This window comes from Rhinatrema bivittatum, unplaced genomic scaffold (genome assembly GCF_901001135.1).
Source record: "Rhinatrema bivittatum unplaced genomic scaffold, aRhiBiv1.1, whole genome shotgun sequence".
In the NCBI taxonomy this organism is placed as follows: domain Eukaryota; kingdom Metazoa; phylum Chordata; class Amphibia; order Gymnophiona; family Rhinatrematidae; genus Rhinatrema; species Rhinatrema bivittatum.
In genome coordinates this window covers 120442-146002 of record NW_021820862.1, presented here as the reverse complement: position 1 = coordinate 146002, position 25561 = coordinate 120442, and the positions used below count along the sequence as shown (strand labels likewise).

Here is a 25561-nt window from a genome sequence, read left to right as displayed (position 1 = left end):
TCGGGGGATGCGTGAATAAGTCGGGTTCGTGCACGCCGAGCGGATTTGAAAAGCCGGCGAGATATGCGCGTATTTCCTGCAGCGCGCATATCAAGAAAGTTTTCAAAAATGGAGAGGGATTGTGCATGGTCTGGGCAGGGCATTAGCATTTCAGGGTGTGACCCTGAAATCTTACACAGCCCAGCACACGCTGAGACCCCCTGCAGGTAACTTTACTTCTGCTATGGCTACAACCCAGGGAAACCAGGGCTCAACTCCCACTCTCGCTCCTTCTGACCCTGGGCAAGTCACTTTACCCTCCGCTGCCTCAGGTACAAAAACATTAGATTGTGAGCCCAGTGGGGATAGGGAAGCACCTTTAGTGCTTGAATATAATCTGCTTTGATGTACACTTTAAAGGGCTGAAAAGCGGAAAAAAAACCCAGATTAAATAAATGCCATGTAAGTTGACATTTAAAGAAAACTGGGCAGATCTGTGGGGTTTTAAGGGAGTGAAGGCTGTTAAACTACGAGTGGCGTCTGCACACGTCCCTTTTAAAATCTCCTGATTTAGGTGGTAGAAGTAGGACTTCTGCACCCATTCACGCCCACTTAGAATTATGCATGGATAGGTGCGAGGTGAGGCTGTTTTATAACATGCACGCAAATATGTGCCCTTGCTATAAAACAGCCGCATCCCCAGGCGTGGGCCAAGATACGTGCGCAAACGTGAGTCCACCACGCGCCGCTCTGAAGGGTCCTGTCCCTGTATGAACAATCTGAATAGAAAGGGCGTTCATGGCAAGAAAAGATCACTAAAACACACAACGTGGTCCTGGCAAAAGAAACCTAAATATAGGAAAGATATTATGGAAAAGAAGAAAAACAATTAAATATATTATAATTTTAAAGCTGCACTGGGACCAGCTCCTGCACACAGTGCTCATTAGTGCAAGTTAACAAGATTTTCATGTTTATGTATGCGATCACTTTCCGAAAGATCAGCTGTGTGCACATTAATATTCATGAGCCAGGTCAGTATAGCAGTGAATCTGAGAAACAGCAATTCATCATCATGTGAACATTTGGGAGCCAGTTCCAGGGCAATTCATATTCACAAAGGAACCCAGAGAAGAAGGCTGTCAGTCAAGGATATTTACTAGAATAAAATAATCCAATCCTATATACAGTATATACGATTTAAACAAGGGAAAAGCCCCCTCTGTTCATCCTGACAAACAGGGTCCCTCGGGATAATAATCAGAGCAGATGGCATCTCTGGTTAACCCAATGGGTCAGGTAATTCTGCAGATCGAGTATGCAAGCAGGATTGCAGTTTTCTATGATTTTTATGTTATAAAAAACACTGAGAGCTGTTATATTTCATCTCTGGGAGAAGACATAATATGCTGCTTCAGCTACAGACTGTACTGGGGATGACATTTGCAATTGCATTGTCTTTTTAATGAGTTATTCACAATAATTTCTATTTACAGTCTTGGAACTGATAGTAAATAGGAATACTTAAACAAGAATCAATTACAAATGAAAACTACAGTCCCATCAGTATTAAATCTCTCAGAAACTGGGAAATCAATTCAAATTTCAGCAAATCTGAAATAAGAATAAAAGAACATAAGAACATAAGAAGTTGCCATACTGGGTCAGATCAAGGGTCCATCAAGCCCAGCATCCTGTCTGAAACACTGACCAGTCCAGGCCACAAGTAGCTGATTGGATCCCATAAGGTTGATACGAGTCCATGCTGCTTATCCCAGGGGTAAGCAATAAATTTCCCCAAGTCCACCTTAATATTGGTTTATAGACTTTTCTTCCAGGAACTATTCCAAAAATGTTTAAATCCAGTTACACTTTTACTACATCCTCCAGCAACAAATTCCAGAATTTAATTTTGCATTGAGTTCAAAAACATTTTCTCATATTTGTTTTAAATGTATTACCTAATAAATTCATTGTGTGTCTGTCCCCTATTGTTACACATTTTTGAAAGAATAAACAACTAATTTGTGTTTGCCCGTTCCACTCCACTCCTTATTTTATAGACCTCTATTATCTCTCTTATAAAGCTGAAGGGTCCTAACCTCTTTAGCCTTTCCTCATAGGGGAGCTGTTGAAAATGCAGATATAGGCTTTGATGCACAGCTATCTGGAAGGGCATTCCAACCACTGCGCCAGCTATGGCGAATGCTCACTCCCGAGTTTCGGCTAGATATTTTCCTGATATCTTCCAGTTCATGTTTGGTGAAGTTACTTTGTAACATGAGCCTTTGGGGAAGGCAGCTTACTACTGAAGAAATAAGAGAGTTAGGACAGCGAGAAGCCACTTGTGTTTATTTTGCAGGATCTACTTATGAGATCAGGATTTCAAATAAAGACTCACAGAGCATGGGATGAATTAGGACAATGTAACATTTTGACTATGAACATAAGAATTGCCGTGAGACCAAGGTCCATTGAGCCCAGCGTCCTGTCTCTGTTAGTGGCCAATTCAGGTTGCAAATACCTGACAGATCCCATAAAGTGGATCTAATTCCTCTTACTCACTCCCAGGACTACCAATAGCTTTCCTTAGTCTAACTGACTAATAAGGCGTTACATTAGAACATAAGAACATGCCATACTGGGTAGGACCAAGGGTCCATCAAGCCCAGCATCCTGTTTCCAACAGTGGCCAATCCAGGCCATAAGAACCTGGCAAGTACCCAAAAACTAAGACTATTCCATGTAACCATTGCTAATGGCAGTGGCTATTCTCTAAGTGAACTTAATAGCAGGTAATGGACTTCTCCTCCAAGAACTTATCCAATCCTTTTTTAAACACAGCTATACTAACTGCACTAACCACATCCTCTGGCAACAAATTCCAGAATTTAATTGTGCGTTGAGTAAAAAAGAACTTTCTCCGATTAGTTTTAAATGTGCCCCATGCTAACTTCATGGAGTGCCCCCTAGTCTTTCTACTATCCGAAAGAGTAAATAACCGATTCACATCTACCCGTTCTAGACCTCTCATGATCTTAAAGACCTCTATCATATCCCCCCTCAGCCATCTCTTCTCCAAGCTGAAAAGTCCTAACCTCTTTAGTCTTTCCTCATGGGGGAGCTGTTCCATTCCTCTTATCATTTTGGTTGCCCTTCTCTGTACCTTCTCCATCGCAATTATACCTTTTGGAGATGTGGCAACCAGAATTGTACACAGTATTCACAGAATTCAAGAACCTGGCAATTACCAAACACTAAGAAGATCCCATGCTACTGATGCAATTAATAGCAGTGGCTATTCCCTAAGTAAACTTGATTAATAGCTGATAATGGACTTCTCCTCCAAGAACTTATCTAAACCTTTTTTGAACCCAGCTACACTAAGGGCTAGATTTTAAAAGCCCTGCGCACGTAAATCCTGCCGGATTTACGTGCGCAGGGCACTCGCGCTCCGGCAGCCTATTTTGCATAGGCTGCCGGAGCGCGCAAAGCCCCGGGACGCGCTAAGTCACAGGGCTTCGTAAAAGGGGCGGGAGGGGGTGTGTCGACGGTTCGGGGGCAGGCTGGGAGGGCGGTCCCGAGTCCCCCGGCACTGCGGCCTGTGCCGGGGATGCCGAGGCAGTGCGCGCAAGTTACGCCTGCTTCAAGCAGGCGTAACTTGCCAAACAAAGGTGGGGGGGGATGCGGAAGGAAAGTTGCCTCCGAGGCCGCTCCAATTTCGGAGCGGCCTCGGAGGCTGGCTGCGCGACTCTGCGCACGCAGGCTGCTGATTTTGCACAGCCTTGCGCACGCCGACCCCAGATTTTATAAGATATACGCGGCTACGCCTATATCTTATAAAATCCGGTGTACTTTTGTTCGCGCTGGCGTATGTTTTTAAGATGTACTTCTAACTGCACTAACCACATCCTCTGGCAACAAATTCCAGAGCTTTATTGTGCGTTGAGTGAAAAATAATTTTCTCTGATTAGTCTTAAATGTGCTACTTGCTAACTTCATGGAATGCTCCCTAGTCCTTCTATTATTCGAAAGTGTAAATAACCGATTCACATCTACTCGTTCAAGACCTCTCATGATCTTAAAGACCTCTATCATATCCCCCCTCAGCCGTCTCTTCTCCAAGCTGAACAGCCCTAACATCTTCAGCCTTTCCTCATAGGGGAGCTGTTCCATCCCCTTTATCATTTTGGTTGCCCTTCTCTGTACCTTCTCCATCGCAATTATATCTTTTTTGAGATGCGGCGACCAGAATTGTACACAGTATTCAAGGTGTGGTCTCACCATGGAGCGATATAGAGGAATTATGACATTTTCCATTTTATTTACCATTCCCTTCCTAATAATTCCTAACATTCTGTTTGCTTTTTTGACTGCTGCAGCACACTGAGCAGACAATTTTAAAGTATTATCCACTATGACACCTAGATCTTTTTCCTGGGTGGTAGCTCCTAATATGGAACCTAACATCGTGTAACTACAGCAAGGGTTATTTTTCCCTATATGCAACACCTTGCACTTGTCCACATTAAATTTCATCTGCCATTTGGATGCCCAATCTTCCAGTCTTGCAAGGTCCTCCTGTAATGTATCACAATCCGCTTGTGATTTAACTACTCCGAATAATTTTGTATCATCCACAAATTTGATAACCTCACTCGTCGTATTCCTTTCCAGATCATTTATATATATATTGAAAAGCACCGGTCCAAGTACAGATCCCTGAGGCACTCAACTGTTTACCCTTTTCCACTGAGAAAATTGACCATTTAATCCTACTCTCTGTTTCCTGTCTTTTAACCAGCTTGTAATCCACGAAAAGACATCGTCTCCTATCCCATGACTTTTTAGTTTTCTTAGAAGCCTCTTATGAGGGACTTTGTCAAACGCCTTCTGAAAATCCAAAAACACTACATCTACCGGTTCACCTTTATCCAAATGTTTATTAACCCCTTCATAAAAATGAAGATTTGTTAGGCAAGACTTCCCTTGGGTAAATCCATGTTGACGATGTTCCATTAAGTCATGTCTTTCTATATGCTCTACAATTTTGATGTTGAGAATAGTTTCCACTATTTTTCCCGGCACTGAAGTCAGGCTCACTGGTCTGTAGTTACCCGGATCACCCCTGGAGCCTTTTTTAAATATTGGGGTTACATTGGCCACCCTCCAGTCTTCAGGTACAATGGATGATTTTAATGATGGGTTACAAATTTTAACTAATAAATGAGAAATTTCATTTTTTAGTTCCTTCAGTACCCTAGGATGCATACCATCCGGTCCAGGTGATTTGGTACTATTTAACTAACTTTAAGAAGCTCAAATAAAATAAATAAACAAATAAATAAATAAATACATACATACATAGATACATCTTTTGGTATCTAATAAAATAATTGTATTTTCAGAGTGTAAAACAAATGCAAAATAATAGGACCCCCACCCATCCCATATAGCACCCAAAAATCCCCACACTGGCCAATTCTCAGTGTATGGTAGGAGGTTTGATGAATAAAGTGCTCAACATAGAGCTACAGAAATAAAAGAATAGTAGTGTAAGAGCTGAAAGCCAGTGATACGCAGTGTATTAGAGGACTCTGCATTTCCTTGCCATTATTGTTTGCATCCTCATCACTGTAGTGTTAACTGTCTTGTTATGGATAAGAGATTCAAGCTCATCATAACACTGGATGAACCTAAGAAAACTTTACGACTTGGCAAGAGGGTTCAGCTACAACAGCGCTTTACATGTTTTGTATAATAAAACTGTTCTTGCACGTTTCAGTCAATGGTGGCTGACTTGACCCCTGACAATAATGAGAGTCAGCAGTGCTGCTAAAAATTCTCCCAAAACTGATGGTGACTGGTGGGCAATTTAAAGGCGCACATAGTACTATTTAGCATTTCTATAGCGCTACATGACATACACAGTGCTGCTGTACAAACTATGGCCCAGTTAGGTGGGATGTGCTTGGTACTTATAACCTGGACCAGCCATGATGGGAGAAAGGATGCTGGCTCCATGGACGATGCCCTTCTCTTACCAGTGCAGAAAGGGGAATCTCAAGTAGATTTTTCTGCATCATTTTGCCCAAATGACTTCAAGTCATGCTAAATGGAAACTACCATTGGATGCTTTATCAGAGCCAGAAGCAGGAGCAGAATCAGGTTAAACTCAATAAACTCAACTTCCACATACAATAAACTGTACTGAGATTACAGTGTTTCTGGTTTCACCCCTGCTGAAAATCCTGTCACACAGACCACATGAGTCAATAAGAGCCAACGCTGGCAAATCTCTCACAAGCAGAAGAAACCTTTCCAGGCACTACCCCGAGTTAATTATTCTCCTTTGCACTGTAAGCACACCCGGTCTACGGGGTAGTATAATTGGGCTGCCAGCAGCAGCAACAGGGTGAACTGTCCAGAGGCGCCGAACATGAAGAAAAGCAAACAGGCAGAAAGAGCCCTGCCCCTAAGAGCAGGAAACCCAGCAGGCAAGGATGAGAGTCATGGAGCAGGCAAAGCACCCTTATATAATGCAATGAAAGGAGTGTTTCCCACTCTAGGACCAGCACCTTTGTGATGTACATTAGAGCGCACTCTGTCCTCCTGTGTTCAGGGCGCGCCGTTAGGGAACAGTAGCTGACATCTATTCAGAGACAGTAAACAGCTCCCAGGCTCTTCAAATAAAGTCACACATTACCTTCTATGCAGAGCAAGGCCTGCACATTGAATAAATCATCAAAAGCAGACTCTTCCAGCTCGCTTTAAAGAGCACTAGCTCAGTGCTTTATTGATTGCATTTGCAGAGAAAAATTGAATTCAAGATTTCTCAAGGCTTCTGAATCCCATGTCATAAACAAAAGATAGAAAGGGGGAGATACGTTAGCAGGGGTCCATTGTATACAGATGAATTTTGTTTTTCTTTTCTCCTTGTGCCAAACCAAGTGTAACAGATGTGCCCAGAGAATGGGGGAAGTCTCCAAAGGCAGAGCGGTGTGCGAGCTCACGAGAGGGCCTTTCAATTTATCTATTAAAAAACAATCCCCATACATGACTGGAAGTTAAAAGTCAAGGGAAAGAGATGTATCCTTAGATAGCAGCCAGTCCAGACCTGATAAATCCCCTGAAAATACATTGCAAATGTAAAAGGGCCTCTCTTTATTCCCAGGACAAGCAACAAAAGGAAAGATTGCTGATTTCTTACTAATTCCAGGTTTTGCTCTAGAATCAGAGCTGGACTCAGCGCAGGCATTCATTTATCACAAACCCTTTTTTATTGTAAGGTTTTCTTGGTCTTTTACGAGAGCAGAAAAATCAGCAGTTCCTTCTTTCAGTTCCATCAAACAACATGCATGATTTTCTAAAAGAAACAAGTACAATTTGCTTTTCTTATTTCCCATTTCTTCTGATACCATGGAGGGTGGCAACAGCACTAAGAGAAGGGAAAGGAAGTTGTAGAAACATTGGGGTTTCTTTCTGCTCTGGGTCACTGAGCACCCAGCCGAGTGAAAGCAGAACTCAATCACTGGTTGGCACGGGAGCTCGCCACTCTTCACCCTTTTTCCAAGAATATATTTTTCAGGGATATACTCACAAAAACGTTAGGTTTACTTCCTTGTTTTCTTTCGTCATTCTGTTGCATTTTTTTTGTTAATTTCAATTGTTTTGGTAGATTGTGTGCACATATAGGGCTAGATTTTAAAAACCCTGTGCGCCGGCAGCCTATTTTGCATAGGCTGCCGGCGCACGCAAAGCCCCGGAACGCGCGTAAGTCCTGGGGCTTCGTAAAAGGGGCGGGAGGGGGGTGTCGCCAGGCTGCCGATTTTACACAGCCTTGCACGCGCCGACCCCGGATTTTATAAGATACACACGGCTACACACGTATCTTATAAAATCCGGTGTACTTTTGTTGGCGCCGGTTGCTCCAACAAAAGTACGCACATGCGTACTGTTTTAAGATCTACCTCAAGTTGTATCCATGTAGGTTGTATTTATCTGCATAAAATAAAATTTTCATACATAAACTACCAAAACAAATGAAATTAAATGCTCATTTCTAATATTTATAGGCACTAGACATCAATAAAATGACCCGTGGGTCTCATAGGAGAGTAATGTTAATGATTTTATATACAAAATTGAAACGGTTTCCAATAAGGCTGAGTAACAAAATATATCCACAAGGAGAGTGGGATGGAACAGGGATGGAACGGCTCCCCTATGAGGAAAGGCTAAAGAGGTTAGGACTTTTCAGCTTGGAGAAGAGACGGCTGAGGGGGGATATGTTAGATGTCTATAAAATCATGAGTGGAATGGAATGAATAAACATTAATCAGTTATTTGCTCTTTAGAAAAGTAGAAAGACCAGGGGACACACAATGAAGTTACTTGGTAATACATTTAAAACTAATAAGAAAAAATAATTTTTTACTCAACACATAATTAAGCTCTGGACTTGAATGGGTAAATGTGAAATACAAGGACTAGGGGGCACTCCATGAAGTTAGCAAGTAGCACTTTTAAAACAAATCAAAGAAAATTCTCTCACAGTCACAGTTCAATCAAGCTCTAGAATTAGTTGCCAGAGGATGTAGTTCATTTAGCTGGGTTTAGAAAGGTTTGTATAAATTCCTGAAGGAGAAGTCCATAAACTGCTATTAATCAATAGGGAATATTAATTTATTTATTTTATTTATTTTTATATACCGACATTCTTACATCAAATGCAAATCATACCGGTTTACATAAACCAGAAAAAGCAGGAAATATATTTCCATAGTCAAATACAATGAACATTTATAAAAATTGTTAACAAGCCATAAGGTAAGAACTTGGAAAAAAGTTAATTAACAGAAAAAATAAATGAAAGAATTTAAATGAAGCACAAAGGGTTGCACGAAGGGGTGCACAAAGGGGAGAACCCCTTTGTCGTGCCCCTTTGGATGCCCGCCAGATGAGTACTCCGTTACCCACTTTTAAATAAAGCTTCAAAACCCACCTCTGTAAAGAGGGCCACCATTAATCTTTCCACCCCAATGTAAGACCCTTTAATTTCTGTAGAGCACTGTGTAAATGCCGTATAAATACATTCCAGCTGTGTGACCGCTACAAGTGTTTGCACATTTCTATGGACGTACAACAAAATGGTGCCAGCACTGGTGTGACCTCACTGAGACCCGGTTTTAGCTGATTAACATGGGTGAAATGCTGCTGATCTGCATACATTCTATAGAAAATTACCTGCCAGCTAATCCTTGCTTGAGGTGAACAGTACATCTCTACCAGGTTTTACACAGATTGGTCCAAGACAGAACTAATTGTCTGATGGGATATTTACATCCGTAAATAGCTAATGTCAAACACTGCTCCAGCTGCTTATCTGGAGAAAGACTCAGGAGCAGGCAGCTCCTACAGAAGATCCTTTATAAAAACAAACTGCCTTTCAGATCCCAAAAGCAGATCTTGTCAATATTCCTTTTGCCATATGGTTTTTAATAAATAAGGTCAGAGAAAAATAAGTTCATTTATTATTCCATTATATTTTTTCCTATATATTTTCCTATATATTTTCTGGTTTATTCCTCATTCTAACTGGAGGATAGGGAAAAAAATCTAGTTTTTTATCCCTGTATGATTTCTTTATATCATAGAGTCCAATGATGGTGGAAAAAAGCCAATTCGAATTTTATTCCCTATTGCATCACCTAAGAAAAGCAAGGCTATAAGTACCTTCATGCAGTGGAGTAAAACCAGGACTGGTTTGACCTGTCCTGAAAATCTGGAGCCACTTGGCAACCCTAGGTCAAGCTGGCCTTGGAAGAATGGAGATAATTTCTTGAAGAGGTTAAATTCCCTGGGACCATCTACACCAATCAAAACAATCTGGAGCACCAGAGACTCAAACCCACACCAGACCACTTCAATTTTCAACTCTGCTATCATCCAGCTGACACCTAGTAACTTCCTTATGTGTCCCCTCGTCTTTGTACTCTTTGAAATAGTAAGCAACCAATTAACGTTTACTCGTTCCACTCCATTCATTATTTTACAGCCCTCTATCATATCCCCCCTCACCCGTCTCTTCTCCACGCTGAAGAGTCCTAACCTCTTTAGCCTTTCCTCATAGGGGAATCATTCCATCCCATTTATCATCTTGGTCGCCCTTCTCTGTAGCTTTTCTAATTCTGCTATATCTTTCTTGAGATGTGGTGACCAGAACGGCACACAGTACTTAAGATGAGGTCGCACCATGGAGCGATATAGAGGCATTGTGATATTCTCTGTTTTATTCTCCATTCCTTCCCTAATAACCCCTAGCATTGTATTTGCTTTACTGAGCAGAAGATTTCAATGTATTATCAATGATGACACCCAGATCTTTTTCCTGAATGGTGACTACTAATGTGGAACCTTGAATTGTGTAGCTAATATTTGGATTACTCTTCCCTAAGGCATCACTTTGCACTTGTCCACATTAAATTTAATTTGCCATTTGCATGCCCAGTCTCCCAATGTCCTCTTGCAATTTCTTAGAATCCTCTTGTGATTTAACAACTTTGAATAATTTTGTGTTATCTTTAAATTAGATCATATAGGGCCGAATTTTAAAAAATTTACACACGTAGAGTGGGTTACGCGCGCCGAGCCTACTTTATAAAGGCCCAGCGACGCGCGTAAAGCCCTGGGATGTGTCTAAGTCCCGGGGCTTTAAAAAAGGGGTGGGGAATGGGCGGTCCGGGGGCAGGGCCAGAGCTCCGGTACAGTGGCCATTTGCCGCTGTGTTGGAGGATTGCGTGCCAGCAGGAGGTAAGATACAGGTCGGGGGGGTTAGAATAGGGCTAGGGGGTGAAAAGGTTAGAGGAAGGTGTGGGAAGGTTAGAATAGGGGGAACAGAATGGGGGAAGGCCAAGGGCGTCGGCTCCGCAAGATGCAGTAGGGTGCACCCCCTTGCGTGCGCCGCCCCCGATTTTATAACATGCATGCGCTTGCATGTTATTTATGTATTTTATTTATTTAAAACGTTTCTATACTGACATTCAAGTAAATATTACATCGGTTTACATAGAACTGGGGAAACCATTAACTAAAGAAATGCAAAGTTACATAAAACATAAGGGGACTGAACTAGGAGAGAAGGTTAGAATAGCAGAATTATAAAATCAGGCGTACATATGTGCGCGCCGGGTAGCACGCACACATGTACGCCCGCGCGTATGTTTTAAAATTTACCCCATTACTTGTTGTTCCTATTTCCAGGACATTTATAAATATATTAAAAAGCAGTGGTCCCAGAGCAGATCCCAGGTGGACTCCACTATTCACCTTTTTTCATTTGGAAAATTTACCATTTAGCCCTGCTGTCTGTTTTCTATCTTTTAACCAGTTCTCAATCCACAATAGGACACTGCCCCCTATATCCCATGACTTTTTAATTCCCTAAGAAGTCTCTCATGAGGGGCTTTGTCAAATGCTTTCTGGAAATCCAGATGCACTATATAAACTGGTTCACTTATATCTACAGGTTTATTTACTCCCTCAAATAAATGTAGCACTTTGATGAGGGAAGACTTCTCTTGGCTAAATCCATGTTGTCTTTGTTCCATTACACTCTGCCATCTATATGTTCAGCAACTTTGTTCTTTAAGATAGTTTCCACCATTTTCCCTGGCACAGACATCAGACTCACTGATATGCAGTTTCCTGGATTGACCCTTAATCCTTTTTTAAAAACTGGCGTTACATTGGCAACCCTGCAATCTTCAGGTACCATAGAGGATTTTAATGATAGTTTACAAATGTCCAATAGCAGGTCCGCTATTTCAGATTACCATTCTTTTAGCACTCTAGGATGTATGCCATCTGGTACAGGTGATTTGTCAAATTACCCTAGAACATCTTCCAGATTTGTTTCAGATCCTCTGAATCATCACTTTGAATATCGTTTTCAGCTTGGGCACATCTTACATCTTCCTCAGTGAAAACTGAAGCAAGGAATTCATTTAGTCTCTCTGCTATGGCTTTATCATCCCTAAGTGTCCTTTTACCCTTTGTTCATCTAATGGTCCAACTGACTCCCTCGCAGGCTTTTTACTTCAAATGTACCTGTAGAAGTCTTTATTATGAGTTTTTGCATTCACAGCAAGCTTCTTTTCAAATTCTCTCTTTGTCTTCCTTATCAATGCTTTGTATCTGACTTGCCAGTGCTTGTGCTGTTCCCTGTTTTCTTCATTCGGATCCCATTTCCATTTCTTGAAAGATGTTCTTTTAGATATTGTAGCCTCTCTCACCTCACCTTTCAACCATACTGGTAGCCGTATAGCCTTCCTTCCATCTTTTCTAACATGTGGAATACGTCTGGTCTGGGCTTCCATGATGGTATTTTTACACGACATGCATGAACTAAGCTCTTAACCTTTGTAGTTGCTCCTTTCATTTTTCTCCTATTTTCCTTATTTTATCATAGTCACCTTTTTGAAAATGTAATGCTGTCACAGAAGAAGATACAAATGAATCGTAGATTATATTCAAATGATTGTGTAAATGAGAATGGAGGGAACTGGTTAAAATGTTAGGGTATGAGAAAGTGACTAGGTTTCAAAATTATTTCTGGCAGTAAGTTAAAAAAAAAATGTTTCTTTTAAATCAGAATGTGCTATCATTCGAAATGAAAATTTCAATAACATTTCCTGTTTTGTTTTCAAAACAGAGCAAAAGAAAAATGAGCTAAATTTTGTTTTTATTTCAACTGATTTTAAAATCCACGGCCAAATTTAAAAGAAAAGTTTGGGTCCCTCTCGTGATCCTTCCCCCACCCACCAAATCCTCTTCAGCCAATGCCCCCCCCCCCCCCCCCAGTCCTTATCCCCTCGAGGTTCTGCCAGTCCGCAGGTCCTCTGGTGGCAGAAGGGCCCCCCGGTTACTCAGCCCGAGGCCAGCGCCACGGACGCGTAAGGCTGAGCAGTGGCAGAGCAGTGGGATAGAAGCCCCTGGGGATTGGGCTGGGGGGAGCTCAGGGGGCCCTTGAAGGGGGTACTTTGTTTAATGTTGTTTTTAATGCCATTTTGGGTAAAGGAGAAATGAAATGGGGGGAGAAAAGGAAAGAACAGAAAAAACTAAAGTGAAGGAACTTTTTCCTGTGCCCACCCCGTGTTAGGTCCTTTTTATGTTAGTTTTGATCACTTTTGCTTTCTGACGTGTAATTCACACTCACACTTCAGAAATCCATATTTTACTCTCCTTGTCTTTATGCCTCATCCTTACTCTCTGCAAGGAGCTTTCCTTCCTGCAGAAGCTCCTCCCACCTGAGTTAATGTCATAGTCGCTAAATGGGAATATCGATAATTCCTGTGAATTCAGACATGTAAGCATGCACATAAATATCGATAATTCCTGTGAATTCAGACATGTAAGCATGCACATAAATATCGATAATTCCTGTGAGTATGCACATAAACCGTGAGACCTTAAGATATTTCTGGCATTAACCGGGCTAAAAACACAGCAGCACATTGTTTCTTAGAAATTCCATTGCCTGAGCCTGCGATCTCGGATCTCACTCCCTGCCTTCCTGTCCTTGCCCCGTTAACCTCCAGCTCTCCTACTGCTGGGAAAGTTCAGCCATCCCTTCCTAGAGTTCCTCATTTCTAATTCCTCTCTCGTTCTCTGCTCCGAGGACGTCGCGTAAAGAAACATTCCAACGTTTCCAATTCACCACAGTCCTTATTATTTCAGTCTCTATGTGAGGTGCTATCCAGGGGCCTTACAACAAGAAGTGCAACATGAAAATGCATATAAATGGAACTTTTTAAATAGGAAATGACTGAAATTTAAGAGAAACTGACAATAAACTGAGACTGAAAATGAAGGAATTGAGGGGTTATAATGACACGAGGAGAGCATGTACCGGGCTGGCCAAAGCAAGGATCCCCATAAAACACAGCAACGGAGTTAATGTGAAATGGACAAAGTGAAGCAGGCCATATCATCCCAACCGATAACTTTCTTTTGAAAGAAAACACTACAACTCAGAACTGCAAAAATCACAAAGTATAATAAGAACGGTGTCCCTAGACCGTCATCAAGCCCCAACCTATCTGGTTAGTGATGCTTCCAGGACTTCCCACATCACTTCCTGATCCTAAACTGAAAAGATTGCTGGGGGATTTGTTTCTGAGCCCTAACGGCACCAGGACTGCTGCAAAGTTGCCAGTGAAAAATACTTCAGAATATATGCAACCATCATAAAGCAAAGCATTAACAACTCCAACTAACAGGCTCATTCATCAAAGGGCATTAAGGTGTTAATGCCCGCGATAGCCCCATAACACACCCGATAGTTGTTGTAGCGCATGGCGTGAATGCAAATTTGGCAAATTTATTGAAAGGGACAGGATTGGGGAAGGGTCATTATCACACTGTGCAATAGTGTGACGCACACTATCACATGCTTCTAATGCTGGAAATAACGACTCCATTTTTGTAGGCATTAAGCCATGTGATATGCCCAAAGCGGACATAATGCAAATTGTGCTGCATTTTTCATATTCTGTTTTGGGCATGGGAGAGAGGTGAGAGGGAGTGGTGTGGAGTGGGGAGAGAGAGCCTCTGGGGTGACACACAGTAGTCAACCATTTATGGCACTATAGTAGGGCCAGCTAGTAACTCAAGGTCAGGTTTTGGTGGTGGTATAGGGTTTTGGGGCCAGTTTTACATGCAGAGTGAGACATATGAACAGCACAGTACACCTCACCCTAGCTTGATGGACTCTCTACCAGGGAACTATCAGACTAGGGCAAGAGAAGATTGTAGAAATGTCATCTTTGTGAGACTTTCCTCACTCCAAATGATGTCAAATCTTCACTGAGGCGTACGGTGCTGTTCGTACATCTTACTCTGCATGTAAAACTGGCCCCAAAACACCAGAACCTGACCTCGAGTTACTAGCTGGCTCTCCTATAGTGCCAGAAATAGTTGATTACTATGAAGGCCTTGTAAAGAATCTCTCTCTCTCTCAGCCTGTCTGCAGTAATTCTAAAATTATCATAGCAACACCCCTTTTTCTTATTTATTTATTTAGTGATTTTTTTTTTTTTAATATACCGCAGCACGTAAGAAACATCACCTCGGTTTACAGTATAACAATAAATCAGCAACAGGCTTTACAGACAATATAAATTAAGGTGGGAAAAAATATAAATCAATTATCCATCAAAACTTATAGCATTTTGATAAACCTAGGGTAAGTTTGTAATCAAGTTCTGGAACATATCTTCAAATGATTTTCCTGAAAATTCTTTGTGCATACTAACAAAAGCAGCTCTTCGATATTTCTTAAAATAGGCTGCTTCATTCTTTAGCGCTATGCTGACAATATACCCCAGACACCACTCTAGTAAATGGGAAACTGTTGCTTGCTTTCGATTTTTCTGTCAGATCAGGAATATTAATTGCTTTGCCCACATAATGGAAGCAGAATCATTGAGTTGCAGTATGCTGCTAACTGGAATGACACACTCAAATCTCACACAATAAAAGTGAGATACCCAAGGGGAGACAATGACAATAAACATGTCAGGATTACAAGAAGGAATAACACAAGAATTTGCCATACTGGGTCAGACCAAGGGTCTATCAAGCCCAGTGGCCAATCCAAGTCACAAGTACCTGGCAAGTAACCAAACTTTAAGCAGATCCCACGCTACTAACGCCAGTAGTTTCAGTGACTATTCCCTAAGGGGTAGATTTTTAAAAAATGCGCGTTCGAGTACTTTTGTTGGCGCACCAGTCGCAAACAAAAGTACGCTGGATTTTAGTAGATACGCGCGTATCTACTAAAATCCTGGATCGGCGCGCGCAAGGCTGCCGATTTTGGGCAGCCGGTGCGTGCCGAGCCGCGCAGCCTGCCTCGGTTCCCTCCCCTCACCTTCCCCTCCCTTCCTCTACCTAACCCACCCCCCCGGCCCTATCTAAACCCCCTCCTACCTTTGTCCACGGATTTACGCCTCCCGGAGGGAGACGTAAATCCACGTGCGCCAGCGGGTCACTGGCGCGCCGAGACACGACCCGGGGGCGGTTCCGGAGGGCGCAGCCATGCCCCCGGGCCCGCCCCCGAAACGCCGCGTCCTGCCCCCAAAACGCTGCGTTGATCGGACCCGCCCCCGACACGCCCCCGACAAAAATCCCCGGGACTTACGCGAGTCCTGGGGCTCTGCGCGCGCCGGCAGGCCTATGGAAAATAGGTGCGCCGGCGCACAAGGCCCTGCTCGCGTAAATCCGGGTGGATTTACGCGAGCAGGGCTTTTAAAATCCGCCCTTAAGTCAAACTGATTCATAGTAGTTAATGGACTTCTCCAAGAACGTATCCATACATTTTTTAACCCAGCTACATTAACTACCCTAACCACATCCTCTGGCAAAAAAATTCAAGAGCTTAATTGTGCTTTGCGAGAAAAAGCATTTTTTCTGATTTGTTTTAGATGTGCTACTTGCTAACTTCATGGAATGCCCCCTAGTCCTTCTCTTATCCAAAAGAGTAAATAATCAATTAATATTTACCTGTTCTAGACCTCTGATCATTTTACAGACCTCTATCATGTCCCCCCTCAGCCGCGTCTTCTCCAAGCACTAACCTCTTCAGCCTTTCCTCACAGGGGAGCTGTTCCATCCCCTTTATCATTTTGGACACCTTTTTCTGTACCTTCTAAAATGCAACTATATCTTTCTTGAGATGCGGCAATCAGAATTGTACACAGTACTCAAAGTGTGGTCTCACCATGGAGTGATACAGAGGCATTATGACATTTTCCGTTTTATTCACCTTTCCCTTCTAGTAATTCCTAACATTCTGTTTCCTTTTTTGACTGCTGCAGCACACTGAACCGACGATTTCAAAGTCTTATCCACTATGATGCCTTGATCTCTTTTCCTGGATGGTAGCTCCTAAAATGGAACCTAACATCATGTAACTACAGCAAGGGTTATTTTTCCCTATATGCATCACCTTGCACTGGTCCACATTAAAATTTAATCTGCCATTTGGATGCCCAATCTTCCAGTCTTGCAAGGTCCTCCTGTAATGTATCACAATCCGCTTGTGATTTAACTACTCTGAATAATTTTGTATCATCTGCAAATTTGATAACCTCACTCGTCGTATTCCTTTCCAGATCATTTATAAATATATTGAAAAGCACCGGTCCAAGTACAGATCCCTGAGGCACTCTACTGTTTACCCTTTTCCACTGAGAATATTGACCATTTAATCCTACTCTCTGTTTCCTGTCTTTTAACCAGTTTGTAATCCACGAAAGGACATTGCCTCCTATCCCATGACTTTTTAGTTTTCTTAGAAGCCTCTCATGAAGGGCTTTGTCAAATGTCTTCTAAAAATCCAAATACACCACATCTACCGGTTCACCTTTATCTGCATGTTTATTAACCCCTTCAAAAAAAAAATGAAGCAGATTTGTGAGGCAAGACTTGCCTTGGGTAAAGCCATGCTGACTGTGTTCCATTAAACCATGTCTTTCTATATGCTCTGTGATTTTGATCTTTAGAATAGTTTCCAATATTTTTCCCAGCACTGAAATCAGGATCACTGGTCTATAATTTCCCAGATTACCCCTGGAGCACTTTTTAAATATTGGAATTACATTGGCCACCCTCCAGTCTTCAAGCAAAATGGATGGTTTTAATGATAGGTTACAAATTTTAACTAATGGATCTGACATTTCATTTTTTACTTCATTCAGAACCCTGGGGTGCATACCATCCAGTCTAGGTGATTTGCTTCTCTTTAGTTTCTGAATCTGACTACTACATCTCCAGGTTCATGGTGATTTGGTTCAGTTCATCTGATTCATCACTCTGAAAACCATCTCTGGAACTGGTATCTCTCCAACATCCCCATTAGTAAACACAGAAGCAAAGAATTAATTTAATCTTTCTGCCTTATATTCCCTAAAAGCCCTTTTAACCCCTTGGTCATCTAATGGGCCAACCAACTCCGTCGCAGGTTTCCTGCTTCGTATATATTTTAAAGAGGTTTTATTATGAGTTTTGCCTCTATGGCCAACTTCATTTCATATTCTCTCTTAGCCTGCCTCATCAATGTTTTACACTTAACCTGACAATGCTTATGCTTTTTCCTATTTTCTTCAGATGGATCCTTCTTCTATTTTTTGAAGGATTTTTTGTGGCTAAAATAGCATTTTTCAACTCACCATGCCAGTAATCATTTTGCCTTCCTTCCACCTTTCTTAATGTGTGGAATACATTTGGACTGCACTTCTAACATTGTATTTTTAAACAATGTCAATGCCTGTTGTATACTTTTAACCTTTGCATCTGCATCTTTCAGTTTTTTCTAACTATTTTCTTATTTTATCAAAGTTTTCCTTTTGAAAATTTTGTTTTAGAGCTGTAGACTTACAGATTGTCCCCCTTTCAGCAATTAGCTCAAAATTGATCAGGTTATGATCATTACTGCCAAGTGGCCCCACCACCATTACCTCTCTCACTAAACCCTGCCCGACGCCCTCTCTCCGCCCTCCATACCTCATTGGCGCCTCCCTCTTCGTCTGCGGGAAGATTGGCTGCCGCGGCGTCTTCCTGCCGAGGTCCTCCGGCGTCCCCGGATCGGCTCCACGCTGCAAACCGCCATGTTCCTGAGAGGCCTAGGGGCGCACGCACGGCGCGGCCCCGACAGAAGTACCGGCAATGGCGCGAACCTTGGGAGCGTCCCCCGAAGATCACGTCACCCGCGACTGATATTTAAGGTCTCAGTATTTGCTAACACATCGAGTTAGCAAGGATACGGATTCGTTCTATCTGAGCTACTCTGCCTCCTCGGACTTACCAGGGGTTCCCGCTCCTCGGGGGCCTCGCTTTCTTCTTGTTTTTCAGGTCAGACTGGAACCGGTACTCGCTCCTCGAGGGCCTATGGTCCCGGACTTGTTGCTGAATTCACTTCTGCCTGGAAGTCTTCACTGCCTAACTACACCAGTGAGTTACCATCGCTCTCTCGGAGCTTTCCCTGGAACCAGGTGCTCGCTCCTTGAGGGCCTACACCTTCCAGCTCCTGGGCTTCTATGAGACATTGTGTGAGTGTTATCATCAGGTTTGGTACATGAACTCTGCATACCCTGCCTACTCACTATATTCAGTTTCTCTCCAGCTCAGCCTCCAGGGATCGCTGTTCCAGTGCCTGAGGGACTACAGCCCAGCCGGGCGCTTCCAGCTCACTACTGCCACCTCTGGTGGTTCAGTATACTGTCTAATAAAAGAACTAGTGTGTGTCTGTCTCCTAACCCTGAGCCTGACCAGTGGTCCCTCTCGGGATCTTCCCCCATGGGCGTGGTCATCTGCCACCGGCCCAAGGATCCACCCACAACTATCCCAAACAACAACAGATTGCTAACTCCTGCAATCCGAGTTCCAACAGATTGCTGACTCCCTAGCAGATTTACAACACCTGCATACCACTGAAAAGCAGATCTAAAATAGCTCCCTCTTTCATCCATTCCTTACTCAACAAAAGCAGCAGAACTGTAAAACTAAAAGTTACTATAATGGAAGCATATCAATTAATGCTAAAACTGTAAAAAATTACAGAAAAATTATGCACTTATTACCCTTATTTTTTTTTTATTAAAAATATTTCTAACTCGCCTATCTACAGTTCTTAGTAGGAATAAGATGATTTCTTTCTTGTAAACATGAATTCTCCAGTTTGGGAATACTGGATGTTTTGAAGATTTGATATTTTTTATTGGATAAACATGAAAATTCTATAACATGGCTGTGCACGGACTTTTGAGACCATAACATTCTTCTGATTTCAGAAATAATCACCAGATTGTATTCCAAAACGTTTAATATTACATTGAGTATTACAAGGCAAATATGGAAGCGATAATCCAGATCTACAGTTTATTCTTTAATATTACAGACTTTCTAGTATATTCAAATAAGCCATATGATATAATTTCCTGTTAATAAAGCATGAATGTGTACATGGACTAAGTCATGGTTGAATGTGCGCTGAATTAAATGCTACCACTTATCCTGGGTGTGATACAGGCAGTATTTCTCTTACTTATGTAGCCAATCTTGCTTTATGAATTTCAAACTGTGCTGCATTTTCAAATGGTGCTTGTAAATGGGAAATATCATAACAGCGTCTGCACTTTAAAGCTGCTAATCATCTCTAGCACCTTTCAGCAAAGGGCAGTAATCACTCTCCTGAAGTCACAATGGAGGTATGCAAGTTTGCCATCGCAGCTTGCAAGAAACCTACAGATAAATGTGAACTATTGGTGCTATACTTGTATTTCACTCAAACATACGAAAGCTGAATTCTGTCAATCCTGGATTAACATGTGCTAAGTGAGCAAAGATGTTCAAACTCAGCAAACCTGTCCCTATCCCCTCACTCAGATTAAAGTCATGGAACAGACTCCAAACTCATCAAATGCTACATTAACTGACTAATGTAGTAATATTGTAGTCTATATGGAATAATTTGTAATAAACCTGCAAATTAACAGGAACAAATACAAATATAAACTGAATTAAGAATGAAAAATGACTCCCAAGACAATACAGACTCTGGTTTGATGTAGGGATTTGAAGAATAGGCCGAGCAGATAACCAAGAATTCCCAGATGCCTTTGCGGTATTGTAGCCTGTCAAAGGTGAATGAACTTTGAGTGTTTTTCTGAGCATGACTTGCAGAATATCCCTGAGATCGACCTACTGGCAGGCTCTGCAAAGCCTATAATTACAGGCCAGGAAGGCATCAATGACAATATCTGCACCACAATACATGGAAACTTATTTTGCAGGAAATCAGGATGCAAGCTTTTGTCTTGCAGATGCCTCTTTCAAAGAACAGAAATCAGTTGAAAAGAAGATCCTGTGAGGTTACAGTTTTCAAGTAAACCCTGGTGCCAAGAAATGGAATTCATGCTGAGCTTCTATTCAAACACCAGACTTGTTACCTGTTTATACAACAAAGAATATCAAGAGAAGAACAGAAGAACAAAGCCAGCAAAGTCATTGATAAAGGAACTTTTATCATGGGAGGAGGAACAGGGTTAGAAGAATTCTTAGTTGAGGGAGGTCCTCACAAGCATTTCCTATACAGGATAGATTGTCATGACAACAGTATCATGTGTTTGTGGGCGGATACACCTTTCTGGAAGCTTCGGGAATGTTGTAGTTTGATTATATAAGTCAGGGCATGGCAGAGATTCACTGAGATGCTACTTATTACAGATAGAGGGCATATTGCATCTCACAAGAACACTTGTCTTTGCCTCTTCTTTAAAAAAGCCAAATAAACTAAATTTTAAAACCTCTTGCTGAATCGCAGTGTTCTTGTGCCCTAAGCTTTAAGTCCAGAAAAAATTAGACAGATTAAAATGTTAATCATACTTATTGTTGCACCTGGAGGTGGACCCTTGTCCTGGAGCAGCTGCCACCAGGAGGCGGAGCACAGGAGGAGACAGAGGCTAGCTGGAGCTTCACCACTGGAAGCCCGCGGTCCCCCCGGGTGGAGCCCTTGGGGACCCGGGCCGCTTGGACTTAGGTGGGCCTCGCAGGGTCTCCCGGAAAGGAAGTTCAGAGGTGTGCCCACCAGGATCAAGGGTGCACGGTAAATGTCTTGACTGGAGGCCTGAGGGATCAAGGAAGGCCAGAACAGTGTCTGCGATGACAAGGCTAGGAGAAGGGCCAAACTCAAGGAGGCATGGTCAGTGATAGCAGGGGTCAAGTTTCAAAGGTCAGTCCAAGAGTAGTCAGCCAAAGCAGGGGTCAGGTTCCAGAGATCAGACGTGGTCAAGGAGGCAGGCAAAAGATAAGAATCCAGGCAGCGATCGACGTGGTCAAGAGCAGGCAGAGGTCAGTACCAGAGAGTCAGTCCAAGAGGTACTACCTGGGGAACGTAGGAACAGACAGATGCTGGAACAGGAGGACGCTGGAACAAGACTGGAATAAGCGATGAGACACTGAGGCAAACTAGTACACACATGGTGTCGACCCGATTGCCAAGGCAAGGAAGTGCAGGCAGGGACTTCCTTTAGTATCGTGATCAATCAGGGCGCGCCGTGGAGCTTAGACCCACCCCTGGCCCTATAAGGGACTGAGTGGTCCGCGTGAGCACGCCTAGGGGCGGGGCCGACACCACGGAGGACGCCGAGCCCCGCCGTCAGGTCTGGTGTGCTGAGGAAGGCCCGGCGACCGCTGCCCCAGGAAGCCGGGGCCTAGAGGAACTTGCAGCTGCCACTGGAGAGGCCGAGCCAGGACTTGCAGAGGAGTTGGAGAGGTGAGTAGGGCCGAGCGCTGGCTGGGCGCGGACGGGGCGCTCAACACTTATGACAGAGTGGACTTTCAAATTTTCATTGACAGACTCCATGATGCAATAAGGTTAATGGTGAGCAGTGGATTCTCACTTATTTATTTATTTATGTATTAGTTTTTATATACCGCCGCTCATCAAAGATATCACGTCGGTTTACATAGAACAAGCATATACGCCGGGGCGTTTGACAATAAACAAGTTAGAACATATGGAGGTTAAGATATGATAAGAGGATATAGTATAACGAACATAACGAACATCAGTATATAATAATTTACAGTTAAATGATAGTTATAGGGAATAAACAATAAGCAGGGTAACATGATATAATATAATAGGGAAATTATGGGGAACACCAGCAGGGTAACATGATATAATATAAGAGAAATTATGGGGAACACCAAACACGGTAACAAAATATAATATATAATACCATTTTACATTATGTTATAACTGAAAAGCAACGAGAATGTTGCTTTTCAGTTATATAATAACTTCACTTCACTGAGGACTGTGAAGTGAAGTTATATAATAACTTCACTTCACAGTTATATAATAACTTCACTTCACTGAGAAAATCAGTTCTCAGAATCCTTTGGCAAGCATACAAGTTATGTACTGATATATTCTTTCAGTAATCGTCTCTCTAAGATGACCAAATTGTGTATATGTGCCATTAGTTCAGACTATTGTTCTCATCAGTAACAAAATACAAATATAGCACCTTCTAATTAAATCTTAGACAACTAAAATCTAGAAAATATTTGCTAATTTTAAAAGAAGCAGACCATTTCAGTGGATTTAGCTAATGGAACCTAATCTAATTCCCTTGGAAATGGAAGATTAATGAGATCTGGGAAGTTGGGCAGGTCTGGTCTAATTTATTCAATTGCATCTCAGACAATAGAAATTCAAGAATACCCGTGGCGAAGAGAACAATGCAGATGTGAACGTGAGGAAACTGATGATGAGAAAGTCTTGGTCTCCAGTTACATGAGTCTTCCTTAGATGAGTTTTCAGTCCTAGCTACACAATTTTCATCCCATCTAGTTCTTCAGGACCGTTGAGTCTTCAGAGACAAGCACTCAAAGGATAAGTTTTATCCATTCCTTAAAGGGCAAGCACTGAAGAAATCAAGGGGATGGCGGTGTGAATGCGCTCAGCCATCAGAGGAGGAAAAGGATATGTCACTGCTATCGGACTGCCAATTTCTGCATTAGGACTAGATTCATTTACAAACTGGAAAGTCGCGGCGCCATGGCATGTGTGGACGCCGCCGATAACCCAGCTCTGCGTGTGCCTCGAGTGCCAGGGAGGGGATAGGGGGATGCAGCCTCTTCCACCATGCACCGTCGGCATGGGCTGTTGATGTGGCCTGTGTGTCGGTGTGCGTTGACGCAGGCCAATGACGCGGCCAGCTCGCCGACCTCACCCCCCCCACACAGACATGAGCATGCCCAGTCCCAGCCATGGGACCCTTGGTTAACAGGTGGGGGGGAGTGGAGGAGGTCCCTTCTGGAAGGCACAGTCAGGGGGGGGGGACTGGGCAAGTTATGAAATGGCTCATTGGACAATCCTAGCCCTGGGCCATCCCATGGGGCAGGGGCAGCCATGCAGAGGGGAGGCATCTGGCCAGGGCGCAGTGCCCCAGTCCCTTTTGCTTCCTGTCCTCCGTGCGGCTGCCTCACTTGGGTGTCTCTGCTGATTCAATTTGACCATTCGGATTAAAAAAAAAAAAAACAGAAAAGAAAAATGCTCAGGCAGAGTGAAGGAGTAGCCTGTGGTTGGTTTGCAGCTGGGGGAGCCCAACCACACAGCTTCCCTGCATTCCTGTACAGTGCACAGGTGCCAGGATGGAGGGCCGTGGAGGCAGTCCCTCCACCATGGCCCACCTGGCCATACCCAGTGCCCCTGAGTTTTTACAAGGGGGCCCAACTGCATTGGCAACCAGGTATTCCTCCTGGTACTAGCCAATAGAAATCCAGCTCTGCTACATACCTGCAGCCCATGGGAACTAACATCCCGGAACGGCAAGAGCCAGTGACGTCTGTTCCCCCGCTCTCTGCCCCGGTCTATGCTGCACTCGAGAGCGCCAATACCCCGAACTGGCTGGACCTGCAGAGTACCACAGATGAGTGTCTGGACTACGCCCCCAGTGTACAACTTGCGGCGCTGGTGACTGCTGAAGGTGAATCTGGTGGGGTCACTTCAGCGCATGGGGCTGGGGAATCCCGTGAGCAACCTCCAGGGGCAGAAAGGTTGTCCCACCCTTCTGGCCCTTCTCCCACCAGGGAGCTGGCCAATAAGACCCAGCTCCCTGCAGAGCACGCAAGAGTGAAAGGAGGCATAAGATGAAAAGTAGAAGGCACTCCTGCTACTCCGACTCCTCTGGCAGCAGAGGTTCCTTGCCAGCATCTTCCTCTAGTTCCCAGGGGTAGCTTATCGGTACTGAACTCAATGAAGCATCTGTGGCAGGGCATTCCGCGTTCACTCCAGCGTCGCACACGCCATCGCCAATATGTAGATATTTTTAGCCTGCTGGAAGGGTGTAGGAAGGTGGAAGGGTCACGCAGGGATCTCAAACAGCATGAAGCTCCTTCGAGTCCCGAGAGGGTCTCAAGGAACATTAACAACTGGGTGTGATCCTTTGAGTACCTAGCATCAATAGTCAGCCAAGCCGATCCCTTGCAGCACTTAGCTTTGTGGTCTTAGACAACATTGTCAGTGCCCACTCCACCTATGAGGAATTCGCTTGGTTGAATTATGACGAGCGATTCAGAGAAAGGATGGCTGATATACCATCCATGTCATGGGGAGCATAAGACGTCAAGTTGTGGCTGACCCACATGACAGCATGCAATTTTGAAATGCAAGAGATCAATCGCTCCTTTTGTGCCCAGGGAAGCTCCCATGGGTGGGGCGGGGTGGGCAGCTGAGCCCACAGCTGAAGCCTATTGGTGTACAACAAAGGGAGGTACACAATTAAGGATTGCAAATTCAAGCACATCTGTTCTACCTGCATTGTCAGTCACCCCGTCACCAAGTGTACCAAGAAATCCCCAAGTGGCAGGGGCAAGTAGCCCTTACACGTGAGCCCAAACTCCAGTCAGATGGGAGTGATTGGCCATGGGGTAATGTATTAGTATGAAACTATCCGCCTCCTTCTTAAAAATATTTACAACTTGTAGAAATGCTTTTATAGGCTTATGATTTTAA

At 43.3% G+C, this 25561-nt stretch overlaps 1 protein-coding gene across 1 annotated transcript in view; it reads right to left on the bottom strand.

Annotated features, from left to right (window-relative positions):
• The window catches only part of LOC115082240 (voltage-dependent calcium channel subunit alpha-2/delta-1-like), a gene marked incomplete at its 3' end in the record, with an annotated part of 99627 nt that overhangs the window by 268 nt on the left and 73798 nt on the right, over positions 1-25561 (bottom strand). The window lies entirely within an intron of this gene.